This window comes from Nicotiana sylvestris, chromosome 11 (genome assembly GCF_000393655.2).
Source record: "Nicotiana sylvestris chromosome 11, ASM39365v2, whole genome shotgun sequence".
Taxonomy (NCBI): domain Eukaryota; kingdom Viridiplantae; phylum Streptophyta; class Magnoliopsida; order Solanales; family Solanaceae; genus Nicotiana; species Nicotiana sylvestris.
In genome coordinates, this window is record NC_091067.1 from 144,626,279 (window position 1) to 144,638,324 (window position 12,046).

The window sequence follows — 12,046 nt, forward strand, 5'->3', positions numbered from 1 at the left end:
TTGAGGCGTTAATTCTTAAGATGACCGGCCGGGTCGTCACAAAAATTAATGGTATCGGGATCATATTTTGGTTTTGAAACCCGGTACAAGTTTGAAATAATAATTAAGTTGAATTTGTAAAGTTTGGTAAGAATCAGAGTTCATTTGGTATAAATCGGACATTTATTTGAGAAATTTAAAATTTAGATGTTCTTGAGTGGTTCATGAATTTGGGGTTTAATTCATAGTTATTTATGTTATTTTGATGATTTAATTGCACGAGCAAGTCCGTATGTTGTTTTTAGATTTGTGTGTATGTTTGTTTTGGAGCCCCGAGGGCTCGGGTGAGTTTTGGATAGGCCACAGAGTAAATTTGGACTTAGGAAAACTGATGTTGTGTTGCAGGTCTGCAGGCTTCGCAATTGCGACTCTTGGCTCGCAAATGCGAGCTCGCATTTGCGAAGAAATATCACAATTGCGATGGTGGGCTGGGGCAGGGAACCTTCGCATTCACGAGGCTTATGTCGCAAATGCGACCTTAGCAGGCACCGCAATTGCGAACAGTTGTTCACATTTGCGAAGAAAGTAGAGGCAGGCCTTCCTTCGCAATTGCGAAGCTTTGGCCGCAATTGCGAGTTCGCATTTGTGAACATACATCGCAAATGCGATATTTGCGCCTGTGCAAATTAGAACTTAGCTGAAAATTCTTCATTTTAAACTCCATCAAACCCTAAGCTCTCTTGGGCGATTTTCCAAAGAGAAGTTCTTCTCCAAATCGATTGTAAGTCATTTCTAACTCATTTTCTTTAATCTATAACATCTTTTCACATGATTTCAATTCAAAATCAAGGGTTTTCATGGGGGAAATTGGGTGTTTTGGGTAGAACTTTGGTATTTTCAAATTTTGGGGATTTGGACCTCGATTTAAGGTTCGATTTCAAAATAAATTATATATTTGAGTTCGTGGGTGAATGGGTAATCGGGTTTTAGGTTTGAACCTCGGGTTTTGACAATGTGGGCCCGGGGTCAATTTTTGACTTTTGGGGAAATCTTTAGAAAACCTATTTTCATGCATTAGAATTGATTCATTTAGCATTTATTGATATTGTTAAGTAAATTGTGGCTAGATACAAGCGAATTGGTGGTGGAAACAAGAGGTAAAGCGATAGTTGAGGCTTGAATTGTGTCCGTAGCATTGAGGCAAGTTTTTGGTCTAACCTTAGCTTGAGGGATTAGGAGTTGTGTCCTATTTGCTATGTCTTAATTGTTGTGTATTACGTATAGGTGTGGTGACGAGTATCTATACGTTGATGTCAAGCATGCCCGTAAGTCTTATACTATGACTAATGTGACTCCGTTTCGTATTGTTCATGATTTATATGATTATTTCAATTGTTGAACAAGGCTTGTGGAAGTATTATTGGTAATTGAACATTGTAGAGCGTTGGCTCAAGTTGAGAATTGAGTTGTGAAGTAATTGTGGAAAAGAGAAGAGGTTTATGATATTGTCTCCCTTGCCAGGATGTTATTGCTTTTGATATTATCTCCCTTGCCAGGATGTTATTACTCATGATATTGTTTCCCTTGCCGGGATATTGTTGTTATGCTATTGTTCCCTTGCCGGGATTTTTTATGATATTATTGATTCCCTTGCCCAAATTGCTTTGTGATTGTTGCTTGGGTGAGGAAGAGTGTAAAGCATGAAGGGTGATGTCGTGCCGCACGATGTACAATGTCGTGCCGCACGATGTACAATGCCGTGCCATGATATGAGTGATAATGCACGAAGGATAATTCTGTGCCATGATTATGTGAGGTAAAAGCACGAAGGGTGATGTTGTGCCAATTCTATTGATTTTTATGGTGAGGATAAGAGTAAAAGCACGGAGGGTGATGCTGTGCACGTGTTATTGAGCTCTTGATTCTTGTTGATAATTGAATTATGGTTTTCTTTACATTCCTCTATTGGTTTTTCTGTTGTTACCTGATATTCCCCATATCATGTTTCCCCCCTCCCATCTTTAACTGTAAATTTCTGCCTTTATTTTTCTGCTATATATGATTTAACTGCACAGTTTTATTTGGTAGTCATGTCTTAGCCTCGTCACTACTTGGCCGAGGTTAGGCTAGGCATTTACCAATATATGGGGTCGGTTGTGCTGATACTACAGTCTACACTGTGTGTAGATCCCGGTGCTGCAGCTTTCAGACCTCAGTAAGGTTGCTGCCTTCAGTACATCAGGCGACCCGAGGTAGTCCTGCAGGCGTCCGTAGGCCTTGGCATCTCCTTCTATCGTTCCAATCTATTTCTTTCATGTATTTCAGAGACAGCTTTGTGTTTATCTTTCAAACCACTATTTATAGAATTCTTAGTTAGTCTGTGAGATTGTGACACCAGTTCTGGGTGGCTTATGTTATGGATTGGTATCAGTATTATTACTAAATTGTTATATTTCATTCTTCTGCTTTATTATTTCCGCTGTTTATATAATGTTAATTCATAACTGTTAAAGGATTAAAAATAGAAAAGGTAAAATATTTGGAATGATTGGCTTGCCTAGCTTTCACTAGTAGGCGCCATCACGAATTCCGAGGGTGGAAAATCCGGGTCGTGATAGTGACAAAATTATTTTATAAAATGTAAAAAAATCTTATTTAAAATTGCCGACCAAAGTTGGTCGGTTAATACTGGGGGAAACATTTACCGACCAACTTTGGTCGCTATACTTTAATTTCTGGAAACTAACCGACCAAAGTTGGTCGGTTATTAGGTCAACATTGTTCAAAATTTAAAATCACTTTTATATTTATTATCTAAATAATATAAATGTAACCGTTAACACTTTTGTAGTAAAAGGGATGAATACACTAACATATACTATGACATACTATATATGTAGTTAAAATAGTACAACGAAGCGTGTTATATTATATATATATATATATATATATATATATATATATATATATATATATATATATATATATATATATATAGAGAGAGAGAGAGAGAGAGAGAGAGAGAGAGAGATAGATAGATAGATAGATAGATATAGATATAGGTCAGACGTTTTGTTTTTAATATTCAACGATGCATCTAAGTATGTTATAAGTCGATGAATGAATTTCCAAACAAATATATTTGATGATAAATTATATATACTAATTAGGATCTTCACAAGTCTATCAATCCCTAAAAGAACCCGCCCTTATATATATATATATACATACAGATATAGGTCAGACGTTTGGTGTTTAATATTCAACGATGCATCTAAGTAAGTTATAAGTCGATGAATCAATTTTCAAACAGATATATTTGATGATAAATTATATATACTAATTAGGATCTTCACAAATCTATCAATCCCTAAAAGAACCTGACCCTTATCTATATATATATAGATATAGGTGAGACGTTTTGTTTTTAATATTCAACGATGCATCTAAGTAAGTTATAAGTCGATGAATCAATTTCCAAACAGATATATTTGATGATAAATTATATATACTAATTAGGATCTTCACAAGTCTATCAATCCCTAAAAGAACCCGACCATTATATATATTTATATATATATGTCAGACGTTTTATTTTTAATATTCAACGATGCATCTAAGTAAGTTATAAGTCGATAAATCAATTTCCAAACAGATATATTTGATGATAAATTATATATACTGATTAGGATCTTCACAAGTCTATCAATCCCCAAAAGAACCCAACCCTTATATATATATATATATATATATAGGCCAGAATTTTTGTTTTTAATATTCAACGATGCATCTAAGTAAGTTATAAGTCGATGAATCAATTTCCAAACAGATATATGTGACGACCCGGCCAGTCGTCTCATGAGTTACCGCTCTGTTTCCCCCATTTTTTCTTCTTTATGCTTTGTTTATCCGTGTTATGTGGTATCGGGTTGGGCGGATCGAATCTGGAATGAATTTGGTAAAGTTTAAGATACTTAGTCTCTTTTGAGGAAGCTTAAGTTGGAAAGGTCAATCGGATGTTGAATTATATGTTAGAGGGCTCGGATGTGAGTTCTGATGGTTCGAATTCCGAGGGTGGAAAATCCGGGTTGATAGTGACAAAATTATTTTATAAAATGTAAAAAAATCTTATTTAAAATTACCGACCAAAGTTGGTCGGTTAATACTGGGGGAAACATTTACCGACCAACTTTGGTCGCTATACTTTAATTTCTGGAAACTAACCGACCAAAGTTGGTCGGTTATTAGGTCAACATTGTTCAAAATTTAAAATCACTTTTATATTTACTATCTAAATAATATAAATGTAACCGTTAACACTTTTGTAGTAAAAGGGATGAATACACTAACATATACTATGACATACTATATATGTAGTTAAAATAGTACAACGAAGCGTGTTATATTATATATATATATATATATATATATATATAGAGAGAGAGAGAGAGAGAGAGAGAGATAGAGAGGGAGATAGATAGATAGATAGATATAGATATAGGTCAGACGTTTTGTTTTTAATATTCAACGATGCATCTAAGTATGTTATAAGTCGATGAATGAATTTCCAAACAAATATATTTGATGATAAATTATATATACTAATTAGGATCTTCACAAGTCTATCAATCCCTAAAAGAACCCGCCCTTATATATATACATATATATATATATATATATAGATATAGGTCAGACGTTTTGTTTTTAATATTCTACGATGCGTCTAAGTAAGTTATAAGTCGATGAATCAATTTTCAAACAGATATATTTGATGATAAATTATATATACTAATTAGGATCTTCACAAATCTATCAATCCCTAAAAGAACCTGACCCTTATCTATATAGATATAGATATAGGTCAGACGTTTTGTTGATAATATTCAACGATGCATCTAAGTAAGTTATAAGTCGATGAATCAATTTCCAAACAGATATAGTTGATGATAAATTATATATACTAATTAGGATCTTCACAAGTCTATCAATCCCTAAAAGAACCCGACCCTTATCTATATAGATATAGATATAGGTCAGACGTTTTGTTTTTATATATATATATATATATACATACATACAGATATAGGTCAGACGTTTGGTGTTTAATATTCAACGATGCATCTAAGTAAGTTATAAGTCGATGAATCAATTTTCAAACAGATATATTTGATGATAAATTATATATACTAATTAGGATCTTCACAAATCTATCAATCCCTAAAAGAACCTGACCCTTATCTATGTATATATAGATATAGGTGAGACGTTTTGTTTTTAATATTCAACGATGCATCTAAGTAAGTTATAAGTCGATGAATCAATTTCCAAACAGATATATTTGATGATAAATTATATATACTAATTAGGATCTTCACAAGTCTATCAATCCCTAAAAGAACCCGACCATTATATATATTTATATATATATGTCAGACGTTTTATTTTTAATATTCAACGATGCATCTAAGTAAGTTATAAGTCGATAAATCAATTTCCAAACAGATATATTTGATGATAAATTATATATACTGATAAGGATCTTAACAAGTCTATCAATCCCCAAAAGAACCCAACCCTTATATATATATATATATATATATATAGGCCAGAATTTTTGTTTTTAATATTCAACGATGCATCTAAGTAAGTTATAAGTCGATGAATCAATTTCCAAACAGATATATGTGACGACCCGGCCAATCGTCTCATGAGTTACCGCTCTGTTTCCCCCATTTTTTCTTCTTTATGCTTTGTTTATCCGTGTTATGTGGTATCGGGTTGGGCGGATCGAATCTGGAATGAATTTGGTAAAGTTTAAGACACTTAGTCTCTTTTGAGGAAGCTTAAGTTGGAAAGGTCAATCGGATATTGAATTATATGTTAGAGGGCTCGGATGTGAGTTCTGATGTTTCGAATAGCTTCGGGATGTGATTTGAGACTTAGGAGCATGATAGGAAGGAGTTTTGGAGATTCAGAGTAGATTTAGGCTATAATTGGCGAAGTTGATATTCTGCGATTTCCGATTGGTAGGCGAGATTTTGATATAAGGGTCAGAATGGAATTTTGAGAGTTGCAGTAGCTCCATTGTGTGATTTGGGATGTGTGTGCAAAATTTCATGTCATTCGGAGGTGGTGTGGTTGGGTTTTTGATCAAAAACAGAATTCGGGAGATTTTGGAAACATAGGCTTGAATCCGATGTATTTTGGTTGATTTGATGTTGTTTGAGGTGTTTTGAAGATTTGTACAAGTTTGAATAAGGTTTTGGGATATGTTGGTCCTTTGGTTGAGGTCCCGAGGACCTCGGGGGAGTTTCAGGTAGTCAATCGGATCATTTCTTGTTTTTTAAAATTGCAAAAAAATTACTGAAGTGTTGCAGAGAATTTGACTTTGCGTTCGCGAAGGGTTAGTTGAGAAGGCAGATGATTTTAGCCTTCGCGTTTGCAAGGAAGGCTCCGCATTCGCGAAGGGTTGGATGTTCGTGCATCGCATTCACGAGAAGGGCAGCGCGTTCGCGTAGAGGAAATTGGTCAGCTGGGTTTGAGGTCGAGTTGTTCATCGCGTTCGCGATAGAGGGAGTGCGTTCGCGAAGAGTAAGTCTGAGGAACCATTGTCACGACCCAATTCCCGAACCCGATCGTGATGGAGCCTCTAATGAAGACAAGGCCAGCCAGACCAAAACGGAACACCTCTTTTAAACAATTAAATATCATAAATATTTCTAAAGCATGATATAATATCCATAATTTGCGGAATTAACGATAACCTCAGTAAGAACCATTCCGACACAGCCCAAACTGGGGTGTCACAAGTCATGAGCAACTAAGAAATCCGGATACAAGTCTACCGAACACTAAATTCGATACAATAGATCTAAAAACATGAAAATGATAAGATAAGGAGGCACGGGGCTGCAAATGCCAACAGCTACCTCGTAGTTTCCGAATCACTGCCTAGACTGGGAGAAACAACACTCAGGAGCGGACTCTGCGATGCCTGAATTTGCACACATGGTGCAGGGAGTAATGTGATTACTCCGACTCAATGAGTAATAATTATAAATAATGACTGAAAGTATGAAAACATGTAAAGGCACAAAGCAATTCCATATCAAGAGGTAAAATTACTTAAGGCAGTAAATCAGTGAAGAAGTCAAATGAAATCCCTTTTAAAACAAGTAAAACAGGAAATTTTAACAGGTAAATATCGAGTAGAAATCCGCCCCTCGGGCACTGTATCAATCGCTCAGAATAGTATCAGCCCCTCGAGCTCACTCTCAGTACTGTATCAGCCCCTCGGGCTCCGTATCAATCACTTAGAACAGTATCAGCCCCTCGGGCTCACTCTCAGATCATAATGGGTACCCGCGCTCACTGTGGGTGTGCAGACTCCGGAGGGGCCCCTTACGGCCCAAGCGCTATATCAAGCCACTTCGTGGCATCATCACTCGGCACTCGGCCTCACATCACTCGAGCCACCTCGTGGCATATAAAGTATCTCAGGCCCTCGACCTCATATCACTCAGCATATCCTCATATATGGCCCTCGGCCTCACTCAGTCCAAAAATCATCACAAGTACCTTGGGCATTAGTAAAACAATAGTTCTCAGCCCAAAACATGATGTAGACATATCATTTAAGTTTCAAATCTGATTAAAAGTGGTTGAGTTTGTAAAATAATAGATATCAACAGGACTGAGTTCAAATAATAAGTCAAACAGTAAGGAAAACAGTGATAAAAATCCCCGAAGGGTCCAAATAGTTGGCATGAAGCCCAAATATGGCAATCAGCCCAAATCATGATGATAACAGATAAATTTCAGTCAAATATGCGGTAAAAATCATCAATCGGGACGGACCAAGTCACAATCCCCAGTAGTAAAAGACCCCACGCTCATCATCCAGCGTGTGTCTCACCTCAATATAGCACTACGATGTGCAAACGGGGGTCTCAAACCCTCAGGACATCATTTACAATCATTACTCACCTCGAACCGGCTAATTCTCTAGCTTGCGATGCCTTTGCCCCTCGAATTGGCCTCCACGCGCATCGAATCTATCCAAAATCAGAAAGAATACGTCACAATATGCTAAGTGAACAAAGCCCAAGAGAAAACATTCGAAAAATATCAAAAATTCCGAAATTAGCAAAACCCGAGCCCCGGGCCCACGTCTCGGAATCGGGTAAAATTTACATTTTCAGAATCCTCATAGCCTTACGAGTCTAACCGTACCAAAATTATCCAATTCTGATACCATTTGGTCCTTCAAATCATCATTTTATATTTTTGAAATGTTTCACAATTTTCTTCCCAAATTCCATCTCAAATCATGAATTAAATGATGAATCCAATGATAGATTCATGTATTCTAGCCAAATCTGAGTTAGAATCACTTACCACGATGAATTTCTTGAAAAATCTTCGAAACATCACCAAAATCCGAGCTCTCTAGAGTACCCCCTCAGATCTCAGCCTCCACGGTCCGCACAGAACCACCGTGGTCCCTGCAAAAGCACTGCGGTCCGCACAAAACCACTACGGCCCGCACAAAACCACCGTGGCCGCACTTCATTTTGTACGGTCCGGACAGCACATACCGCGACCGCACTTACTTTTGTGTGGTCCGCGCGGGTGGGTTCTGAGGCCTGCAACCCTTCTAGACCTGCTACAGCTATGATTTTGGCCTAAAACATCCTGGAACCTACCCGGAACTCCCGGAACTTCAAACCAATTGTACCAACACATCTGATGACATCGTTCAAAATTGTTCAAAACCTTGGGATGCTCACAACAACATCAAATCACCAATTTAACAGGGGATTCAAGCCTAAGAACTCCAAGAACTCTTAAATTTTGCTTTCGATCGAAAAATCTATCAAATCTCGTCCGAATGACCTAAAATTTTGCACACACATCCCAAATGAAATAACGAAGCTACTGACACTCTCGGAATTCCATTCCGACCCCTATATAAAAATCTCGCCTATCAACCGGAACCGCCAAAATATCAACTTCGCCAATTTAAGCCTAAATCTTCTCTACAACTCTAAAACCCATTCCGATCGCGCTCCTAAATCACAAATCACCTCCCGAAGCTAACCGAACCATCAGAACTCACTTTCGAGCCTTCTAACACATAAGTCAACATCCAGTTGACTTTTCCAACTTAAGCCTTCTTAAAAGAGACTAAGTGTCTCATTTCATACCAAATCCTCTCCGAATTCGAACTAATCAACCCGATCACAAAAACAAAACACGGATAACGAAGCGTAAAATAGCTAAAATAGGGGGCAATGGAGAGGTAACTCATGAGATGACTGGTCGGGTCATCACATCCTCCCCATCTTAAACAAGCGTTCGTCCTTGAACGAGTCAAGAAACATACCTGAAGCCTCAAATAGGTGAGGATATCTGCTTCGCATCTCCCGCTCGGTCTCCCAGGTAGCCTACTCCATGGGCTGACCTCTCCACTGCACTTTTACTGAAGCTATATCCTTTGACCTCAACTTTCGAACCTGACGACCCAAAATTGCTACTAGCTGCACATCATAGGTCAAATCATCATGCAACTGAACCGTGCTGAAGTCCAAAACATGAGACGGATCCCCAATATACTTCCGAGCATAGAAACATGAAATATCGGATGCACACTCGACAAGCTGGGTTGTAAAGCAAGATCATAAGCCACCTCCCCAATCCTCCGAAGCACCTTAAAAGGCCCAATGAATCGCGGACTCAAATTTCCTTTCTTCCCAAATCTCACAACACCCTTCATGGGCGAAACCTTCAACAAGACCTTCTCGCCAACCATGTAGGACACATTTTGAACCTTCCGGTCCGCATAACTCTTCTGTCGCGACTGCTCTATACGAAGCCTCTTCTAAATCACCTTCACCTTCTATAAGGCATCCTGAACCAAATCTGTCCCCAATAGCCTAGCCTCGCCGGGCTCGAACCAACCAACTGGAGATCTATATCGCCTCCCATACAAAGCCTCATATGGAGCCATCTGAATACTCGACTGGTAGCTGTTGTTGTAAGCAAACTCTGCAAGCGGTAGAAACTTATCCTATAAACCTCCGAAATCAATAACACAAGCATGCAACATGTCCTCTAATATCTGAATAGTACGCTCGGACTGCCCGTCTGTCTGAGGGTGAAAAGTTGTGCTCAAATCCACCTGAGTACCCAACTCTTGCTGAACAGACTTCCAAAACTGGTAAGTAAACTGAGTACCTCGATCTGAAATGATAGAAACCGGAACACCATGCAATCGAACAATCTCTCGGATATATAACTCTACTAAACGCTCTGAAGAATAGGTAGTACAGATAGGAATGAAGTGCGCGGACTTGGTCAGCCGATCCACAATCACCCAAATAGCATCGAACTTCTTCAAAGTCCGTGGAAGTCCAACAACAAAGTCCATAGTGATCCTCTCCCACTTCCACTCAGGAATAACCATCTGCTGAAGTAATCCACCTGGTCTCTGATGCTCATATTTCACCTGCTGACAATTGAGACACCGAGCTACAAATACCACAATATCTTTCTTTATTCTTCTCTACTAATAATGCTGCCTCAAATCCTGGTACATCTTCGTGGCACCCGGATGAATAGAATACCGCAAGCTATGGGCCTCCTCTAGAATCAACTCTCTTAGCCCATCCACATTGGGCACACAAATCCGGCCCTACATCCTCAATACCCCATCATCACGGATGGTCACATCACTGGCATCATCATGCTGAACTCTGTCCTTAAGGACAAGCAAATTTGGGTCATCATATTGGCGCTCTTTGATGTGATCAAATAAGGAAGACCGAGAAACCACGCAAGCCAACACCCGACTAGGCTCCGAAATATCTAACCTCACAAACCGATTGGCCAAGTCCTGAACATCAACTGCAAGGGGTCTCTCCCAAACTGGAATATATGCCAAACTCCCCATACTCACTGCCTTTCAGCTCAAAGCATCAGCCACTACATTGTCCTTTCTCGGATGGTACAATATGGTGATATCATAATCCTTAAGCAACTCTAACCATCTTTGCTGCCTCAAATTTAGATCCTTTTGCTTGAACAAATGCTGAAGACTATGATGATCAGTGAATATCTCACAAGATACGCCATACAAGTAGTGCCTCCAAATCTTCAATGCATGAACTATAGCAACCAACTCCAAATCATGAACGGGGTAGTTCTTCTCATGGGGCTTCAATTGACGAGAAGCATAAGCAATAACTCTACCCTCCTGCATCAATACACAACCAATCCCAACTCTCAAAGCATCACAATATAAGGTATATGAACCTGAAGCTGATGGCAAAATCAATACTGGAGATGTGGTCAAAGCTGTCTTGAGCCTTTGAAAGCTCTCCTCATACTCGTCCGACCATACAAATGGAGCACCCTTATGAGTTAACTTGGGTAAGGGCGATGCGATCAATGAGAATCCCTGAACAAATCGGCGATAATAGCATGCCAATCCAAGAAAGCTACGAATCTTTGTGGCTGAGGACGGTCTAGACCAACTTTGAAATGCCTCTATCTTTTTTGGATCAACCTGAATACCCTCGCTGGACACTCGTGTCCCAAGAGAGCCACTAAACTGAGCCAAAACTCACACTTGGAGAATTTTGCATAAAGCTTCTCCTCCCTCAATCTCTGCAACACAACTCCCAAATGCTTCGCGTGCTCCTTCTGACTACACGAGTACACAAAAATATCATCAATGAATAAAATAACGAACGAATCCAGATAAGGCCGGAACATGCTGTTCATCAAATGCATGAATGTTGCTGGGGCATTGGTTAGCCCGAAAGACATCACAAGGAACTCATAGTGACCATATCTGGTCCTGAAGGCAGTCTTAAGAATATCTGAATCCCTGATCTTCAACTGGTGATAACCAGAACAGAGATCAATATTGGAGAACACTCTCACTCCATGAAGCTGGTCAAATAAATCATCAATGCGAGGCAAAGGATACTTGTTCTTAAGTGTTACTTTGTTCAATTGCCTATAATCAATGCACATTCTCATCATGCCATCCTTCTTCTTCACA